Source organism: Trachypithecus francoisi, unplaced genomic scaffold (assembly GCF_009764315.1).
Source record: "Trachypithecus francoisi isolate TF-2019V2 unplaced genomic scaffold, Tfra_2.0 Lachesis_group11, whole genome shotgun sequence".
NCBI lineage: Eukaryota > Metazoa > Chordata > Mammalia > Primates > Cercopithecidae > Trachypithecus > Trachypithecus francoisi.
Window position 1 is genome coordinate 47318444 of NW_022681456.1, and position 22007 is coordinate 47340450.

At 34.4% G+C, this 22007-nt stretch overlaps 1 protein-coding gene across 1 annotated transcript in view; it reads left to right on the forward strand.

The window, feature by feature from the left end:
- Positions 1–3255: 3255 nt before the first annotated feature.
- MGAT4C (MGAT4 family member C) overlaps positions 3256–22007 on the forward strand; it is a 291648-nt gene continuing 272896 nt past the window's right edge. The window contains exon 1 of the mRNA XM_033221133.1: positions 3256–3421. The gene's annotated coding sequence lies outside the window, so the exon portion shown is untranslated. The remainder of the gene's footprint in view (positions 3422–22007) is intronic.

Sequence of the window (22007 nt, forward strand, 5' to 3'; positions counted from 1 at the left end):
TTTTATAAATTCCACTAATTATTACTTTCTAATGATTTCTCCCCACTGTAAGAGAATATATGTATATAAATTTTTCTGTCCTTATGTATGAAACATACTTTGGAGTAATAGAACTGATATTCATATATGAACTATTATATCCTATATTTATCTGAAACATTCCTGGGTGTATAGATGTAATTATTTAAAACTAAAATATAAATTCTGTCCTAATAAATAAAAACAAAACTTGAAATTGACATTAATATATGTGATAAAGATTCATTCATTATTCTAGTCCAACATTAATATGAAGTATTTCTAGTACATTATCTTTTTTCCTTATCAATTTTCCTAGGAGTTAAAGTATAAACCAATAATTTTATTAGTTTCTAAACAACTCAAATTTTAAATATGAAATTATTTTCATATGTAGTAAGTGTATTTCCTTAAAATTTTACTAAATAATTGATTAGAGACTCCATCTTGTATAATATTTAAGCATTGAAATCTATATTCTTAAAAAATCTCATTGACATATTTTAATAACAATAACCAGCATTCTTTTTTTTTTTTTTTTTTTGTATTTTTAGTAAAGACGGGGTTTCACCATGTTAGGCAGGATGGTCTCGATCTCCTGACTTTGTGATCCGCCCGCCTCGGCCTCCCAAAGTGCTGGGATTACAGGCGTGAGCCACCGCGACCGGCAATAACCAGCATTCTTTACTAGGTACCTTATTCACTTATAAACAAATTTTGTGTAAGATGTGGGTTATTGATACAAAATGCCTAAACATTGGTACCTGTGGAAATTGACAGATAAATAAATAAATAAACAAACAAAAATGCCTGCAGAGCACTAGGAGTATTTAAGTTTCCCAATCTTTATATTGCTGTATTTTTCTAGGCACATTTTATGTGGCATTCTGTCACCCAAACAAATGCAAAACAAATAAGAGAGGTTATGATTTGTGTGCACTAAAATCACCAGAAAATACATTTGTCTTTAAAAATTAACTGAATATATATATCTATATATCAGCATGTTTTCTACATGCAACAGGATATGATCTAATTTGCTAGCTTTCTATCTCTGCCATTAAAAATTTATACCATTAAAATTTTATATTATGTATGTAATATAGGATTATATTTTATTGTGTAATTTTTTTTTCTGCTTGCCATATCCTCTTAGCAATTATAATATCTCAGCTTTATCATTCGTCTACCAGAAATACAGTTGACATTCACATTGTCCAAATTCATGTTTCTGATCTGTAATTCAATGTTATATCACTTTGCATGGCAATGAATCTTTTTTTATACACATTTTCATCTAAACTGCCATGTTTTTAGGCAGAATTAAATGAACAGTGTCTTTCACGTTGGCCCAAAGTACATTTTGACAAATAGTCTTCTTGAGTCTAGAATCTTGCACTCGACTAATATGATTAAATTCCAAATTATTCTGGGAGGGTTAAAAACTTCAAAAAAAAAAATTGAGTCAGTGTCAGTGTTATAAATCAAGTTAATGTGCAACATTATTTTCCAGTTGAAATTTTAAGGGTTTAAGATATTTATAACATTATTTTGAGGGCACTAAAGTACCTTTAAATTTTAAGTCTTCCATGTGTCTTTATAGTGCACACATTTGATTGCTTTTATAACAGCAATAATATTAATTATATCTTATGTTTATGTAATACGTTTTATTTTATATAGCAAGCTTCTATGAATTGTCTCATCTGATCCCTATATCTATTATTATTATTTTGCTGTATGTAGCATTACCATTCTCAGTCTATATATAAAAGATGTTAAGTTACCAGAGTTTTTACAGATAGTAAGTGGTAGAGCAAGAACTGGAGCCTAAATCATTTCAACCCTAGTCTAGAACTCTTGCTCCCACGTCACGTGCTAGCTTGCTACTCAAAGTAATCAAATAAACTGACTATCATAAAAGTCGGAACTTGGGAGGAAATATGAACATATGAAAGTGTATTTTCTTATATTATCAACTTTTTGAACTCTCATTGAGGCCATTGAATAAAAATAATTTTCTGTCATTGGAAATGCGGAGGGAATGCAACAAGTATTTGCCCTGAATCCATTATTCAGAAATAAATGAAATAACATAAAGGCATGCAAGCGCACTGTTGGTGGCTTTCCTTTCCCTAAAGTTGGGGTGGTTGAAGTGAATTTCCTTGCTCTTTCTCCAGGTGCTTGTTCTGTTTGCATGCTGAGCTGCACAGCTTTCAAAGGGCTTGCCCTGGGATGTGGCTGGGCTAGATTTAGAAGGAACTGGTCACTGAATAGCTCTGGTAATTCTTGCATCTCACAGTTATGCGATTGACAGCTCCTTTCAGTGGGGAAAGCTTGGGTATATTTTAAGGTGGTTGTAGTTTTGTCCCTCTGGCAGCAAGCTGCTGCAACCAGCTTAGCCCATTATCCTCCTCTCCCACTGGATTTAAGCCTAGGGAGAAATCTGGGGCTTTTGTCGGGTAGAAGGTAAGAGATAGATAATTATACCCCGTGTGTGCTCAAAGAGAACAGCACTATCTCATAGAGTAGCTTTCAATTACTGAAATGGAATTGTCTGAAGTTCCTGTGACTTATAAATTACTCTTTGTAAAAGCCAATAGTTAACATTATTATGTTAGTGATGTTGTGCTTTTAATATCTCATACTTTTAAGGTTTATTATCCAGTACTTTGCAGATAGTGTTTAATACTCAGAGAATAAAATGTATTTACATTTTTGTTTTTATTAGAAGATTTAAAAACATAAATGGCTGCTCTGAAAAAATTGACTAAACTGTACAATTGACTATATTATAATTTTTCTCAATTTGAGTTTCTTAAATCTCAGGGGCTAGTACTGTAAAATCAATGCAAAGTAATTACAAAATTTAAAATTCCAGATGCTATGATTACATACATCTTGTCCTTTAATATCCATTCTGTCAAATACCTTTTGTAAACACTGTTACTTAACAAAACACATTTGAAAAATAACATTTTCACTAATTCTGATTAATTAATTTGGTAAATCAGTCTTATCATATTTATAGGGCAGTATTTTCAGTTTGCGATCCCCCAGGAGCTCAACATTACTTTCACTCTCCTTTTAAAGGCAGAAATTATAGTCAGAAATGAGCATTTTAATTTGCAGCTGACAGTTTAGGGTTAAGATATGATTCCAGGTAACAGAAGCCAATGAGAGTACACCCAGTTGATGTTTGTGACATCATCTTCCAGTCGGAGTACATAGAACAGCTGAGGTGGCGTTCAGTTTCAGCACAGTGCCATTATGATGGATGTTTACATCTCTTCATTGAGAGCCAATTATCTCGCTTTTGTGTGAGGCCCAAGGATCACTCATGCTGCCAGGCTGCACAGAGCACTGTTGGATCTAGCTGAACGAATTGTTTTCTCTGTCTCTGGTAAGGGCTTCTTCCGTTTTACCTTCTCTTTTAAAATAAAGGTAGATATGTCTTACAGACGAAGTAGTATAAGGGTCAAAGAGGATTATTATCTGGTAAGCTTTTATTCAGGAATGTTTATCATTATTTAAAGGACTATGGAGTTAGCAAAATGAATTGAAGAAAGAGCTTGCTAACATGTACCTGACAAACTAATTTGCAGCAGAAAATGAATGGCAGGTAAATTTAGCTTTGCTTCAGAAAAAGGAAAGTAACTGCAATTATAAGACCACAATTTTGGATGTGTTTTAAAACTGTATATGTGCATGTATATCATTCTGCATCATTTCTCTATATTTTTCTATTAGTATTAAAGAATAGTGGTAGAAATGGTCAACCAAGTAGTGTTGCTGTAGACTTAAAATGAGTCAAAGTTTCTAATTTTTAAGTGGCAGTTCTTTGGGACAGTTTTGCAAAGTTGCATTTATACAGGGAAAACAAAATTTACCAAGTGAGCAAAGGCTCTGGCTTCTGAAATAAAGTTGTAAGACTTTACATTCGTATTTACCATTTAAATCTAAGGATATAATAATAATGAAAAATTTTAAGAATGTGTGTAAGGGTTTCTTTCTGGAATTAAGAGATATTAAAATCTTTTATTGCATTTTTGTTATGCTTTTTAGTGCAAAATAAAATACTGTCTTTTAGGTAGCCAGAAAATATTTAAATCCTAAAAGTGTACTTTATATTCTTTAATCATTTGTCAGTAGTAACATTTATGCCTGAGGATCTTGTTATATTGTAGCAAAACGAATATATTTAGAGCTGTTGAATTACTATGGATAGGTGATTGAATGTGACAGAGAACCTGAAAAGTCACTACACTAAAAGCTTTCAATTGACTGAGAATGTTCACATGCTAACGAATGAAGAATTCAAAAATATTCGTATCCCCTCAAATGTTGTCTATTATTATGGTTGAAAGTAGCACACGGTTGTTATTTTAAAGTTGAATGCATTTATTTATGAAATAAAGCCACAGAAAAGTGTAATTAGCTGTTATTTTATTTAACATGCTCTTTTATTTTAATAGCATCTCCATTCCTCCTAGGGTAATAAAACTTTTGAATAATGGCTTGTTCATCCAGGGTTGATGTGCTTATGCTTTTTAGATTTATTTTTACTCTGCCTTTAACATAGAATATTTCTGCCTTTGCAAACTAGTAATTTTGATAATTAAAAATCAGGATTTGGAGATTCTCGAGTTGAGCTGTAAGACAGCAGGAGTTTCTCAGCTATGTCACACTCTGTATCTTCTGCTAGCCCAGTCCTATTTGGCAGCTCTAGACATTACTGTTGTTTGAATTGTCTCCTTTAGTCAATTCAGGTCTGAACAAAACTAAGTTTATAGAAAGTGTCAGATGTGTATTAATGAAATCTAAACAAGTGAACTTAATGTCTCAGCCACAACGATATATAATCAACAAAACCTCAAAAAGCTTCCGATATACATCTAGAGTTAACTTTTTAATCAGGAAAATTTAAGTTGGTATATTCTGTGAATTTCAAAATTTAAATTGAAATCTAAAAGTTTTGATAATGTGAGCTTGAAAGCGTAATGAGTCACTGCTTTGAAATGATTTTTTTTTTCTTTCCCTAAGTACTCTAAAGTGGAGTTGAAAAACCCAGCGGTATTGACTGTGTCATTTTCACAGGTGATTCAACTTAACTAAGGGAAAAGCATTTGTCTCCCAATAATTAATTCTCTAAAAATCTATTTATATCATTCTGTCAACAATGAAGAAAATCTTATTCAGCTAGTGAATGATCTAGACATTTAAATGTATTTTTTTCTGTGTGTGATTCATTCTTTCAGTATTAGCCTTGCTAGTCACAAATGCACTATGTTAATGGTGATTGCAGTGTGTTTAAGTGCTTATCGCCTCCTTTTCCTTTGGACAACTTTATGCAACGCAAGTACACAGGATATGAGCTACCTAGCTAATGGACTTCATTCATTTCACAGGAAGTTTTTTTGTTATTATTTTTAATGTAAGAGAGGACATCAATGGGATCATAGCAAATTCCTATGCCACAAAGTCCCTAGGAAGGCTTCTCAGTACAGAGTGATCATAAACAAATGGTGTGTGATGTTACATGTACTACTGTGTTATCTGCTTCCTTTTAAATACATATGTTCTTTGTCTGATTTATGTAACCAATATTAAGAAGAGATGGAAAAAAATAGCCATGAAAAGATTCTTATTAACTCTTCTGAAGTTCTCTGCATACTCCATACACTGGGAGTGATATATTTTTTTCTTTTGAAAATTACTTCTCAAATTATGTTTTTACCTATTGCAAAATAATACTCTTTTTGTATGTTTTAATATTTTTCTAGATTTCAGTTTAATGTAAGCCCCTTAATTAGTTTCTTGTAGTGATTGAATGCACGATACTGCTTGTTTTTTAGTTTCTCAGTTCAAGCACTTGAATGATCATGAATTCTATGCTTGTCTTGACAGTGTGAAATTCTGGGCATTCCAGGCCAACTTTTTGCTTAAGACAAAAAATATAGTAACTATGATGTCATCTTGGACAACTTGGACTTACTGTGTGAATGTCTGGATATTTAGGTGTATATTTTAGGTACATAAATGTAATGTTTTATGTATTTTAAAGTTTAAAAGGTCTTTTTATCAACATTGTGTACATATATATTTAATTCTTAACAATTGGTATGTGATAAAATAATTGATATTATGCAACTAAGGAAACAGAAACTGATAATTTGTAACTTGTTTCCAAAGATCACCCAGTCAGTAAGTCAGTAAACAGAGGAGCTAGGACCCAGAAACAGGTTTACAAATTTCAGTGCCCCAAATCAATCAATTTCTCTCTCTTACTTTCTTTCTCTTTCTCTCTCCCTCCCTCCCTTAATACAGCTGATTATCTAATCAGTCACTTTTCTTGAGTATCTACTCCATGCCAGGCACTCTTCTAGGTACTTGGCATTTATAACTGAACAATGAAAAACAATTCTTGTTCTTGCATATATTATTTTTTTCTACCTGAAAAATTCTCATCTTTAAATTACTACAAATGTAGAATATATTTTTAAGGTGTGGCTAATTAAAACCAAAAACTTTATGGGAAATAGGAAACATGAGTTAAAGGACAAACTCATTCGCATTTCTAGTGTTTCTGTGTGTCTAAGTTCTCAGGTATGTTTTAATCCAAAATAGATTTTTACATTATATTTGGGTTTTGTGAAAAGCCTGTCAAATATTTTATAACTCATACTTGATTCTGAATGTGGTCACTGAAATATTATAAGAATAAAATAGTTTGTGGTGGATCCCAAAAACAGTATCAAGCATTTTTGGACAAAGTTATCTTGTATTTATAATGTATGTTGAAGCAAGCTAGCTTTATTTTTATTGTCTATTTTACAATCAATTATTTGCTGGTAATAGTATGCCAAATTTACAGTTGTTTGACTTTGGATAAGGTTCTTTAAAGTTTAAGCAAAAGAATAAAAAAATGAAGAATTTTTTTATTTTAATTAAAAACCTTAATATCTCACAAATGATAGAACAAGCAAACTGGAGATAATCTACCTTTTAAGGCCAATTTTTTTCAGTATCTTGGTAGACAGTAAAGGTAGTTCCTAGGACAATGGCACTAAAAGTGATATTTATTCCCTATTGAACTTATTTACACATACTCAATGACTTAAAAGAAATAAAAAGCCTAAAATACAACCTCCTCAGAGAAAATCAATCTGTACATAGAACCTATCAGTTGAAGATAAACCATTTTTAGATAGTATCATTTAATTAGCCACTGAAGAATCTATCTAGTGAACATACATATAAATTGTACAACAAAAGTTAGCTGAACACACTTGATTTGGCTCAAAATATTTTACTCTTGTACTATTGCATAATAATAAAACAATACCCCTGAACTTAGTCCCTTTAGTAATGCCCATTTGAAGTATGCAGAATGAGAGAATAAAATTAGAATTCAATAATTGAAAGTATGAATGTGATTTTTTATCTGCTTTCTCTCTCTGCCTCTGAAGCTATGACAAAGGAATGTGCCCTTTTCAGGGGTTAATATATTATAAAGACTTTTCTGCTTCTTTCAGAGTTAGAGACAGAGAAGCTTGTTCACATTAGAACTGCATAAAATGAAAATATAATCTAGAGCTATTAAGCAGTAGATGTTTTTCCAAGAAGTTTTACAAGGCACTGGGCCTTGAATTTAGCTATTTGTAACTACTTATATCCACGAATTAATTTTAATAGTATTTTTGATGAGAAAATATAAACTGACAACAGTACTTTTTAATGCTCAATTCTGCCAAAAGCAGAGAGTTAGTTGTTTGGTGTTTGGTACTGGTCTCAGGGGCATGGAACTGAGCATAACATAAAGGTTGTCTAGGTAAATTTTCACAAGTAAGTGGCTCTCTACCTGTGTGCCATAGCATACCATAAAACTCTCAAGGATATACCCTAACATTTGGGTCAATGTGGAAAATGTATTTTTCCTAAAACTGAATATACATATTGATACTGCAGTCAGTCAGATAAAACATTGAGCTGAGTAAAATCAATAATATGGGGGAAAAAAGACACAATTTACTGTGATGAGAGGCAAGGTGTAAAGTTAAGTTCCAGCAACTTTTCTCAGTTCGAAGTACAGAAGAGGCTATGATCAGGCTAGAAAACAGTTTTGCTCAGCAGAGCAAGAAAAGAGCAGTTGCTTTTAAAGACACTTTCTTGTTTGTTTGCATGCACTTGTTGCATGGAAGAATATGCAATAATTGTGTGCAAATTATATTCAGGTAGTCTGGTCCCCGCTTCTTGTTCCACCCTTTTCAGGCTTCATGCCTTCATAATTAAAAAAAAGTGGGGGGGAGGGGGAAATAAAAGATGCTACCTCATAAGGTCGTTGTGAAAATTTCATGAACTGATCTTACAAGCATGGAGAACGATGCCTTGCCTATAGTAAATGTTCAATTAGTGTTGCCTCTCTTTAGTGTTTTCATTGTTACTGACTTACTTAGTATTGTGTGGGTGTTTCTTTCAATTCATTCAGGAGTTTCATTAAAAATTGCTATTCACTAACATGAAAACTCTGGTATAGTACAAACACACAATTTTGGGAACGAATCATGCTAATTACTTTTGAAACTAGATGCTGATTGTAGATTTTATCAGTAGACATGGGTTAATCATTTACTGTATATAAAATTTCTGATGTTTTAATTTTAACGATTGTAAGATGTAAAAAAATGAATTAAATAAATTTTAGGAACGTTTCCCAATTCTAAATGATATAATATGGGATATCATATATATATATACAAATGTAAGTACATAATAAAATAGAAAGTCTTATAGCTTTACCTTTTATCTTTCACTCTATGTTACTTCGCTACTTTTTATTCTATGATTATTCAGATGTCAATGAGAGTTTCAAACCTGGAGTTATAAAAGTTTTATTTGTCTGATATATGTAGAGATCAACAATCTCTGCTTTTCAACAGTCCATTGTCTCATATTGGTGATGAAGTGGTATAGAATTGAGTTAAAGTTTGTCAATTCTTCTTTACTCATGACATTCTGTATTCTTAACCTACTCATTAGAGGCAAAATATGTCTTTATTTTAAAAATCTCTTTGTCTCTCTCTTTTTCTCTCTCTCAGTCTCTCTCTCACCCTGTATTTGTGTGTGCGTGCGTGTGTGTGTAGGTCGCTTGTTTCTTTTGTTTTAATGAAGCATCTAACATGTACCTAATATTACCTCAAGAGAGATACAAATAGAAAAGCATAAAAAATGTAATGTTTAAGTTAGGTTATTTTTATCCATGGCTTATAATCTTGTAGAATCAAAGCATTAATGAATGTGTAAAACATTTTTTAAAAATCTATTCATTCCCCTAAGGTATTTTCCCTTCCCTTTTAAGTGTTCTGACTCATTCTACAAATTATTTAGAGTTGAGACACTCACTTACCGAGCACTTATGGCATGCCAGCAGTGAATAGAGCACCACCGCTGCTCTCCAGGGCTTCATGGTCTACTGGTCGACACAAAGTTGGAAATAAATAATTACAATCCATTGTGATAAGTTTTAAATTAGAGATATGCACAGAGTGCTCAGGGGACACACACAAGGAGTGATTTATTCTATGTGTAAAAATCTGGAAAATCTTTAAAAATAAGCGGTCACTTAGCTAAGTTTTGGAAAATTAGAGACCTTTTCAAGTACAGTTGGGCGAAGTATATTTCAGATAGAGGGACCTCATTAAGAATAAAGTCAAAATGAGAAGAGAAAGCGCAGTGTGTTCGGTTAAGGTCAAGTTTCTTATCATAAGCAAAGGCAGGAGTGAGGAAGAGCTAAAAATTTGCACCAAAGTATCAGAACAGATTCTAGTTGTAAATAACCAGTAAGGACAGCTGTCATAACTACATAACTTTAATCCTTGGCTGGATGTTTAAATTAGGTTATTCAAATTTTAAATACTCTAGAAGGGTTGTGATGAGATGGATCACTGTGGTTTTGAGAAAATGAAGAATGCTTCCTAAAAGAGATAAGAAGCAGGATTATTTGGGACTATTTAAAGCAGTCTGATACATCAAAGGAACAGGAGTGGTCAAGACATTCCACTTCATTAGTTTCCACTAACTTTACTAGGTATATCAATCTATTAATTTATTTTAAATAATGGATAATATTAGACGGGGTGATTAATTACTCAAGAATATAAAAGTGGGTCACACGTGACATAATTGAGAGGAATACCAGAGTTTGGGAAAGAGTTTCTGAAATCAGTATTTATTCACTATTTATGAACTTAAGCAAACATGAACTAAGGATAGGAACTGTATGATGCTGAATGACCAAATGCTTTACTATTGGGCTGAGGTCAGTGGGAAGATCCAGGGAAAGGAACTCCCCTTCTTACAGAATAACTCAATTCATTGCACTTATTTTTTAAGTTATCTGAACATTATATAAAAGTTATATATTAAATAATTATTTTAAAAGAAAATAATAAGCATTGTGTCATTCTTTTCTTGGTATAAAATTTTCTCAAGTGGCATGTGATTTATACTGAACACAAATAAATGGGGGAAGATGGAAAGAGGTCCTCAGCGTGGGAACAGAGCATTAACACTAGCCAGTTTCACAACTGTCTCTTAAGCTGTCTCCCAGAAATTTATTCTAAGTTTATTCACTTATTTCATCATGGTGAAATTCCAATATATTTACATGGTATCCAAAGAGGGCAAAACGGATTAGGCTTTATGTATGACCTCTTCCATCTATAGTGTTATGCACTCTGATAGGTGGTGAAGTTATATAAGCATGGTGGTGGTGTTGCATCAAGAAAATGTGTGTCATAGCAGAGCACAACAGGCAATAGGACAGAAAAGGCAAGACAGAAGAGGCAAGACAGTTGCCCATCTACTTGGAAGGGAATCGCTTCCCACTTGCCTGTATCTTTAATATTAACTTTCAGAGCAATCTTGCATAAGAGTATGCAAGTGATAACTTCAGCATGAGAAAGAGAACATGGTCCTGAGTGTAGAAAATAGGATAAACTGTGAGGCATTAGGGAGGTGGAGATATAGAAAGGTAAATATTTGGGGGAAAGTAGAAAAAAAATTCACAGACAGGGTTGTAGTAACAAATCATAGAGGGTATTTTACTCTCTTGAGGCCAAAGATTCTCCCTAATTCTTTTCTGGATACCTATGGCCTAGAAAAGTGTTCAGCAGCAGTTTGCTGAATGAATGTCTGGCTGCCTGGGAGAAGGAAGGAAGGAAGGAAGGAAGGGAGGGAGGGAGGGAGGGAGGGAGGGAGGGAGGGAGGAAAATAGGTTATTTTTGTGTGTGTGTAGTTTAGGCATGCTATGCTTGAGATGTCCACTAAAGAGCAAATAAGACACGTAGGTATTGGTTATCAAGAAGCCTTAGGGAACTCCACTATTTAAAACTGGTGAAGAGGAGGAAGAACAAACAAAGGAGACTCAGAATCAAAAAGCCTTTGAAGAAGGATGATAACTAAATCTAGACTATTAAAACTTCAGACTAGGACGGAAAAGATGGTGCTGAGGGTAGAAAATCCTCTGAAACCTCTATGCAGGAGATACAAATCTGAACATGACACACCTTTCCCCTCTCTTCCCCATAACCTCGCTTCCATTCCCTTGTGACCTAAAACTCTTCAGTTGCCTCATCAGAGGGATTGAGGATCAAATGAGATAATGCATACCATCCATTTAATACTGCACTGACACAGTATATGCTGGATAAATGCTGTACCTTATAATTATTATTACTCACCCATAAATCCCATGCTTCAGTTCTGCTGCTCCCTGAAACTCACCTCTGGGCATTGGCACATCTTCTTTCTGTTTCAAGAAGTCTGCTATGTCAATTCCTTTTCATCTTTACTTGCGATGTTTGGGGTTTCTTTCTAGAACCTCTTTGATGGGTGAGGTGTCCCTCTTTTGTGCTCAGAGAGCATTTTTACTTTCCCTATAATGCATTTAAATTGACCATTGCCTTCTCTGTATCCCCCATTATCCTGTAGGCTCTATGTCTTTTGGGATTTTATAAAAGTTTTATCCACTGCTGTATCAGCAGTGCTGACGCAGAGTAGAAGCTCATTAAATGTTGATTAAATGAATGTATGATGAGAGACCCCAGGCTTAGATCCCTTTAGGGAGCCATAATCTGAAAGGATTTCTCTATTAGAGTTTAATTTGGGGTGCTCTATTAGAACTTAGTTCTAGAACCAGAACTAGAAGGTCTGAGGTGAGAGAAAAAGCTGCTTTTAGAAGGTGGCAATGAAATCCACCCCTTCACTAATACCCGTCTGTCTCCTGCCCCAACAGTGTTGGTAGAAACAACTTACATGCTGAGAGTTTCTGACACAACCCCCGAGCTACTGTGGCAGTCACCCGCTTTCCCAATCTAGTTGGTAAAAATATGCCTACAGGGTAGTTAGCAAATGTCTGCCCAGGATCATTAAATAGTGCAAAGCATTCTAGAAACTATAGGATGTGCACTGCTTGTGTGCATGTAGGCGTAGGTATGAGCTAGGCAAGATGCTGCTGTTCTTAGTATTTATAAGCATTACTCTTGCATTTCTTTCATCTTAATTCACTTTTTTATCTTAGTAAGAAAAATGGCAAACGCCACCACCAGCACCGTAGCCTTAAAAGTCACAGGGCCAGGCTTAATGTGGACAGTCTTTTCTCCTCCTGGACTCTTCTCACTGCTTAAAAAAAATGTATTTGTTTTATATTGCCATGTAACAAATTACCACAAATTTAGATGCTGAAGACAATAGACATTCATTATCTCGCAGTTTCTATGGGCCAGCAATATAGACACAGCTTGGATAAGTCTTTTATTCATGAGTCTCAAGAGGCTGAATAGAGGTGTCTGCTAATCTTTTTTTATCTCTGGAGTTCAGGGTTCATTTTCAGACCAAGTTTTTGGCAGAATTGTGTTTCTTGCAGCTGTAGAATGGAAGTCCCTCTTTTCCTGATGGCTCAGTAGGGTACCACCCTCAGAATCTATAGGCCACCTTAGTTCCTTGCCAGGAGGCTCTTTCACAGGCCTTTTCATAACAGTGAAGCTTACTTCTTCAAAGCCAGCAGGAGAATCTCTTGCTTAAGTCTGCTAAAATGGAATCTTACGTAGTCTAATAAAATCATGGGAGTGACCCATCACATTTGCCTTGTTCTATTGGCTGTAAGTCACAGGTTCTGCCTACACTCAAGGGGAGGGAATAAGACAAGAATGTGAATCATTGAGGGTCACCTCAGGGTGTGTCTACCACATGGAATAATCACAGAACATTCTCAGAGACCTCTAAGTGACTGTCAGCTGCCACTGCCGAATCATTTGTTAGAGATATTCTATTAATTTCCCTAAACTTGCAAGTAGCAGAGCTCACCCAACAAGAGTAATTTGACTTGAGAAAAATTTGTCAGTAACCAAGAGAAATTGATGATTGGAGCCAGGTGAGATGGCCAGCTGCCTACCCTGTGAGCTCAAAAGGAAATTGTACCCTCGTGTACTCATTTTGAGTTTGGAGACCTGGAGAAATGGCTGCAGGGTTTGCCACTAATTAGACTATTTGGAAAGAGTGCATTTTCGGTTAGAAACCCCTATTTTCAACCCATTGTCAAAGAGGAGGAAAGTCAAGAGTCTCATTGCAGATTTTATCACTTGGGACCACCTTAATGTTAATGTGCTTAAAAATGCAAAATATCTAAAAGATCTCTTGGGCTCTGTTAGTAGGTAGAGTCAGTTCCCTTAACTTGCATCGCTGAAAGTTCTGAGGAGCCATTAGAGTCCATAAGGAACTGGGAGGTGTGTGTTGTATGTGTACGTGTGTGATTATATATGTGGTAGGGAGTGGGGGATTAGTGCCTTACTCATGCCATTGTATAAAGGTAAGTTTGGATGGGAGAGCTAGGTTTTCAGCAACCCCCTTCCTCTATTTTTCCTTCTCTTGTATTCTTTCTATTTGCCTTGAAATACCCTATTTTTTTTTTTTCTACTCTAAAGTACTTCCCCGGACAATCAAACAAAATTGGTAAAGGCTCTTGAAACTTTAGTCCAAAGTCAATGTGTCTTGATAAACAGAAAGTACAGGAGTTAAAAAGAAGTCATTACATGTGAAATATTCTATAGAAGAAATAGCAAAAAAGATACTTGTTTAAAGGGTCCATGTCTATTCACATGGACAAAGTATCAACATAAAGGAATCTGAGAAGCCATTTAAATAAAAGAAATGATGCAGATTCAAGGGAAAGATAGATTGAACCTGAGGCAGTATCTATGTTTACCAAATCCAGCTTTGCAGCCAGTGAGCTGAAGGGGAATGTTTTACATGTCTTTGCATTGCAGGATCCTGCAACTGGGGAGTTTTTCTAACATGTTCTCTTGAGTTAGATTGAATGGGTGCAGCTCTATAACCAATGTCTGCATAATTTCATAAAAGGGAACTTGTTCTACTTGAGGTTGAGGCCCTAGGCAGAATTTAAATATCACTCCAAAGTCCTTAAATATGTTCCCAGAGCCTCAGCCATGAAAAGACCCAAGCAAAGGGAAGCAACTGGGCAATATGATGGTATAGTGAAAAGATGGAGGTTGCCAGTAGAGTGAGGATAACTTCTGAGACACTGGGAGGCTACCAAAGGTAAACACAGTGATATTTTCTCAATGTCCTGCCCTCCCCCAGTCTCAGATGATTTGAGAGTTGGATTGGCAAAGCAGGCTCGGGTAAGGCTCAGGAAGAGTGGTTTGTTGGGCCAAGTCAGACAGGTGGTGAGTATGAAGCTAAAGGCTTGCCAGCATTGTGAGACCAGGCCGTTTGACATGTGGTTAACCACCTGAAGTGAAGGTTGGAAGAGGTTACATGGCATTTTAGGAAGCACTTTATGAAGTGCTTTCCCACATAAAGCAGTCAAACAGGTCTGGTATCTGAGGCCAGCTTGAAATCAACTGCTGCTGATGCACTCTCTACTGAGCTCAGCTATTTTTTTCCTCTTAGGCAGGACCACTCTGCTCCTTCTAGACTTTCAAGGATGGGGTCATGACCCAATCTACAAAAATGTCAGAATCCAATTTGGAACAGTAATGAATTACAAGCTGTCAAACAAAATAAAATTTACCAGCCCATAATAATAATAAAGTGATAGTAATTAGGGGGGACGAGATAATCTTTTTTGACATTAGAATTCAGACAGCCAATTAGAAATGCAGAGGGAGAGATACTTGGAAAATTGTCGTTTTGCTTCCATAGTAGTAAAGATCAGATCAGAAAAGAGTCACCAATGGATGCTGAATCAAGGGACTAATTTTATTCTGGGGCATGATACATGTATAAAGTGACTTCCCAAGGACTTCCTATTAGTTACAAGGAAGAACAAAAATAATCATTACTGTGGAAAACCAGAAAATAGTTAATTGCATTTTTTAAATTAATATTATCAGTGCTTTAAAGTTCATATGGAACCAAAAAAGAGCCCGCATTGCCAAGACAATCCTAAGCCAAAAGAACAAAGCTGGAGGCATCATGCTACCTGACTTCAAACTATATTACAAGGCTACAGTAACCAAAACAGCATGGTACTGGTACCAAAACAGAGATATAGACCAATGGAAGAGAACAGAGCCCTCAGAAATAATACCACACATCTACAGCCATCTGATCTTTGACAAAACTGAGAAAAACAAGAAATGGGGAAAGGATTCCCTATTTAATAAATGGTGCTGGGAAAATTGGCTAGCCATAAGTAGAAAGCTGAAACTGGATCCTTTCCTTACTCCTTATACGAAAATTAATTCAAGATGAATTAGAGACTTAAATGTTAGACCTAAAACCATAAAAACCCTGGAAGAAAACCTAGGTAATACCATTCAGGACATAGGCATGGGCAAGGACTTCATGTCTAAAACACAAAAAGCAATGGCAACAAAAGCCAAAATTGACGAATGGGATCTAAGTAAACCAAAGAGCTTCTGCACAGCAAAAGAAACTACCATCAGAGTGAACAGGCAACCTACAGAATGGGAGAAAATTTTTGCTATCTACTCATCTGACAAAGGGCTAATATCCACAACCTACGAAGAACTTAAACAAATTTACAAGAAAAAAACAAACAAACAAACATCAAAATGTGGGCAAAGGATATGAACAGACACTTCTCAAAAGAAGACATTTTTTTCAACAGACACATGAAAAAATGCTCATCATCACTCGCCATCAGAGAAATGCAAATTAAAACCATAATGAGATACCATCTCACACCAGTTAGAATGACATTCGTTAAAAAGTCAGGAAACAACAGGTGCTGGAGAGGATGTGGAGAAATAGGAACACTTTTACACTGTTGGTGGGACTGTAAACTAGTTCAACCATTGTGGAAAACAGTGTGGTGATTCTTCAAGGATCTAGAACTAGAAATACCATTTGACCCAGCTATCCCATTACTGAGTATATACCCAAAGGATTATGAATCATGCTGCTATAAAGACACATGCACACATATGTTTATTGTGGCACTATTCACAATAGCAAAGACTTGGACTCAACCCAAATGTCCATCAGTGACAGACTGGATTAAGAAAATGTGGCACGGCCGGGCGCGGTGGCTCAAGCCTGTAATCCCAGCACTTTGGGAGGCCGAGATGGGTGGATCACGAGGTCAGGAGATCGAGACCATCCTGGCTAACGTGGTGAAACCCTGTCTCTACTAAAAAAAAAATACAAAAAACTAGCTGGGTGAGGTGGCGGGCTCCTGTAGTCCCAGCTACTCGGGAGGCTGAGGCAGGAGAATGGCGTAAACCCGGGAGGCGGGGCTTGCAGTGAGCTGAGATCCGGCCACTGCACTCCAGCCCGGGCAACCGAGCGAGACTCTGTCTCAAAAAAAAAAAAAAAAGAAAATGTGGCACATATACACCATGGAATACTATGCAGCCATAAAAAAGGATGAGTTCGTGTCCTCTGTAGGGTCATGGATGCAGCTGGAAACCATCATTCTCAGCAAACTATTGCAAGAACAGAAAACCAAACACCGCATGTTCTCACTCATAGGTGGGAATTGAACAATGAGATCACTTGGACACAGGAAGGGGATCATCACACATCAGGGCCTATTGTGGGGAGGTGGGAGGGGGGAGGGATAGCATTAGGAGATATACCTGGTGTAAATGACAAGTTAATGGGTGCAGCACACCAACATGGCACATGTAAACATATGTAACAAACCTGCACATTTTGCACATGTACCCTAGAAATTAAAGTATAATAAAAAAAATTATCAGTGAGGTACAGATGGATATTATGTACCCCCAGATTCTTTTCCCAGATAACAAAATCACCTGTGTATTATTATTTGCCAGGAGTGCATAATTTAAATCATGAACATCAGACAAACTGAAGGTGAGGAATATCTATTAAAAAGAGAGTGGGGAAATTGTATTCTTCAAAATTATCCATGACATTAAAGACAAAGAAAGGCGCTGATATAATTCAGGTTAAAGAAAGCTAAAAAGAAATAACTAAATGTAACACCTTATTCTAGACTTGGTCCCATACTGAAGGGGTGAAAATGCAAACATTTCAACTGGCAAAGTTGAAATGCAAACATGTATTAGGTGAAATTATCATATCAATATTAAATATAATATTGATAATTTTAATGTGGTAATATACAATAAAAGTGTTATTCTAGGCAATACAAATATAAATATTTAGAAGTAAAAGACCATGATGTACACAACTTCCCTCAAATGATTTTAGAAAGAGAGCCAGGGGAGGGGCTGGAGGGAGAAAGAAAAAGATTAAACAAATGATTAAACAATAAGTTAAAATATTTATAAGAGCAGAATCTGAATTTTGGTTGAAAGTAGATGAATGTTCTTCATTTTTTAAATTTTTGCTACTTTGTTGTAAATTTAAAATTATTTCCAAATGAAGAGTTTACTTAAAAAGTTACCCAATAAATATTGTTGTTAAAAACCCACAAATGTAGAACAGTATATTCATTTTGCTTCCAATTGTTCAAAAATAAATAGACAATAATAAATAAACACAAAGACACACATGTTCATTAATTTACATTAAGTTATATAGATAGATAGATTCAGCTAACAGCTTTGTAACTGCTAACTCTGAAACCATATAAGCTGAATTCAGATAAACCCTATGACTGAGAATATATGTGCCCACATTTGTACCATAATGAATATTTTTTATGATTTTGTAAACTTGATGATTGTGTTAGGAAACATCAGATAACATAATAAGAAATTTATGAAAATGATTAAAATAAAATATGGTAACATCCAAGACATGTAAAAAAGTGATAGACATTTGCCTCTGGGTCAGGGCGTATATATCTAGATAGGAGAGATACCTACTTTTCACTGTGTGACTTTTGTGATGTTTGAATAAAAACAAAACATGTATATGTAAAATATATATTATACATATATGTGTATGTGTGTGTGTACTCTTGAAATGAAAAACAAAGCACACTTGAGTTAATGCAATTTAAAATATATTAATTGCTTTCTGCACATTAGAATAGGCATTAGAGATATAATTTTAAAATTATATTTTATATCTCCTGCCTTCCAGGAGTACATGTTCTACTTGAGAAGAGAGGGATAAGATCTTTTAATAAATAAAGAAAAGTAAAATCATTAAAAATGCCATTATTAGAGAAAAATAAAAGAAAAAGAATTTTAAAACCTTTGTTGTATGTCTGGATTTCCCACTGACTTAATTTTTATGGCTTATGTAAAATCTTTTATACTTTATTTTTCTCACTTTATAAAAGGATGAATAACATTGCTCTACTTTTCACATAAGCATGCTTTAAGGATTAATGGGATTATTTTATGAAGATTTTTGAACTTCACTTGGAAAGGATATCTGAAAGGATATGAAATAAATACATATTAATTGTAATCGGTATTCATTTTAATTGTAAAACATGCTTCTTTGAAACACATTTACGTGTCAGCTGAAGTAGAAACAGAGAGAGAGGGAGAGATAGAGAGAGAGATAAACAGAGAGAGGGAGAGAGACCACTTCTGGCTTCTTAATTTAAGGCTTTCATTGACCCTCAGAAGTTTCTGTGTAATTTGGCATTTTACAGCAAAAGTAGTCATGTTCCTTCCTCCACGAGCTTTCCTAAATAAAAATTTTCATGTTATCAAAGCCAGATTTATTGAGACATCAAAAAGTGATGACTTTGGGACAATTACATTGCAGTTACTCCAATGAGATTGAATCAAAGTGTGTCATGGTCTCTGACAGCCTTTTTGGAACATACCTAGTTTTAATAATGCAGTTGCTATGATACATATGAACGGATATTAAGGGTCACCCTTTAATATCATAAAAGCAGTAAATTCCAAGTTTGACGTTAAAACATGAGTCTTAGATTTTCATATGGTACCAAATATTACCGTTTTTATAGAATACTTTTTAATGTGATTCTGATAGACAGCCAAAAAACCCATGAGGTCTACTAGAAATGAGCATTTTAGGCTTTTAATATTAATATGATGAGCTTGCATAATTCTTTATCTTTTTTTCAAAGCCTTTCACATTCATTATCTCATTTGAGAGCCTTAGCTGCTTATTCAATGGCCTTTTCACTAAATCACATCACCTCTCCAGTCACTTTTTCATTCCTCTTGTGACTGAAAAAGTACACCTTAATTATAACCATAAATAATTCTATATTTTATTATTGTGCTGGATGAAATATTGATTATTGAGTAAAAAGGCTCAACAATTTGAAGATGGCATACAATACAAATTTAGATCTACTATGAAGCTATATCTGTGCTGTCCAAATTTTCCAGTACATTAGAACTTCCCCTTCAGCTAACAGCTTTGTAACTGCTAACCCTGAAACCATGTAAGCTGAATTCAGATAAACCCTATGACGGAGAATGCATGTGCCCACATTTATACCGTAATGGATTTTTTTTATGATTTTGTAAACTTGATGATTGTATTAGGAAACATCAGATAGCATAATAAGAAAATTACGTAAATGATTAAAATAAAATATGGTAACATCCGAGACAAGTAAATTATTTTTATCATGGGTCATTCTTTGCAAACAGCTCAAAGCATCTTCCATGTATTCAGTCTTTTGTATTACTCGACTATGCAATGTACTGGCAGAAGATGAGCTCTGTCAACTCTAACATGCAGGATTTGCATACCCCTTAACAGTGACTCCATTGGAGAACAAAAACCACTAATGCATGTTTTTCTTTTTTAACCTCCTAATTTTATTTTAGGTTCATACAGCTTATCAAAAAGTAAAGAGAAATGACTCAACAAACTCATTATACTTATTGATGTCAATATGTTGACTTCACTGTAAATGATAACTAAAATCTATTCAAATTTTGCAAAAATAATTCCATATATTTCAAGTGACTCTACAACCCCAGTGTGGATATTTTACGCTTATTTGTGCGAGATGCCAAGACCACAGATTTTAAAGGAAGAAAATTTGGGTAGACTTTAGTTATTATTTTCCCTCAATATTGAAAGATTAAATTATCTACTAATTAATTGTTACAGTTAAGTATACTATGTCACTTTTTCCTGTTTTCTTGTAGGTCTCTTGTTTTCTATCTTCCCTAATGTCATATCTGTGATTCACATTTTCAGAAATCTTTATTGTAAGTAGACTGTGAGCTTCAAAGAACTTAAAGCAACACAAGTTTCTCTTCTAATATTCATCTGTATGACATTATCTTTCTGCTTAATTTCCACAGAGATATGAATGAAGGAAAGAAATTAAACCTATAGCAGCAATGGTTTTGGTCTGCTCATTGAACCAGATTAAATAAAAGGTTTTAATAGACAATTTTTAAATTTTTATGAATAAAATTTTGCTTATAATTTTATGGTGGCTATATTGCATGTCTAATATTGTAATTTTTTTATTATAGTTAATTTTCAAGTGAGATTTAAAGCATGCTAGTCACTGTGTTGAACACTTACACACTTTCCCCTTTAATTGCCCAACAATCCTAAAGTGCAAAGTATCACAATTTTATTGATAAGAAAACCTAGGATTATTTAGGAAAGTCACACTGTTAGTGAATAATAGAGCTAGGAAACAACTTATAAGTAGGTTATCTATATCCAGAACTTTTATTCACACTGTTTTATTAAGTAGATAGATTGCCATTTTGTTCATTTGTATGTGTGTGTTTGTGTATATGTGTGGTGTGTGTGTATTTTCTATATCCTTATCATGTTTATATTAAACTGTTTATCCACTTTCTTTCTTCTCTCTCTCCCCCACCTTCCCTCTCTAAAAATATGTATTTAGAACTGGAATACATATATAAATATATATATATAATATATGTATAGATATTTATATATCATATTTAAAGACTGAGATAACGGGACATATAATATATTTTTCTTGTTTAAGATAAAGCCTTTACCAGGTATACAAATTCAGCTAATGTTTTTTGAAACCATCTTCAGGACCTGTTTACCAAGATAATCACATTAAATAACTCTGCTTTGTAATCTCCTGGCTTCAGAATATTTTGCTTATGTTCAATTGTTTCTGTCACCTCTAGAATTAACTTTTGTGTTTTTTTCTAATTGAACTGGAGATGGTCCTTTAATTATTTAGTAAGTTGTATATCTGCTTTTAATTATACTATTTTAACTGACCATATAAGAACTCCCTGTTCACTGTTTCCATTCATGATGTTCACATATATGCTTAATAAAGAAGCATCCTATGTGTTGGTATTGGATTCAGACCTTAAATAGTGGCAACATTTTGGACCCTTGGTTTTGTATTAGCAACGATGTTTAACTTCTTGGCATCCATTTATACTTCTCCCTTTATTAATTTAGGACAATAGTTATAAGCCCATCTTCCTTGCTGGAAATAAAACTGAGACCTAATTTTTGCTTATAAAGTATAGGCAGAAACCTGCTGGGATAGGGTGGAAATGATAATTCTTTCTCCTAAAATTAAGACACATAAATGAAATATC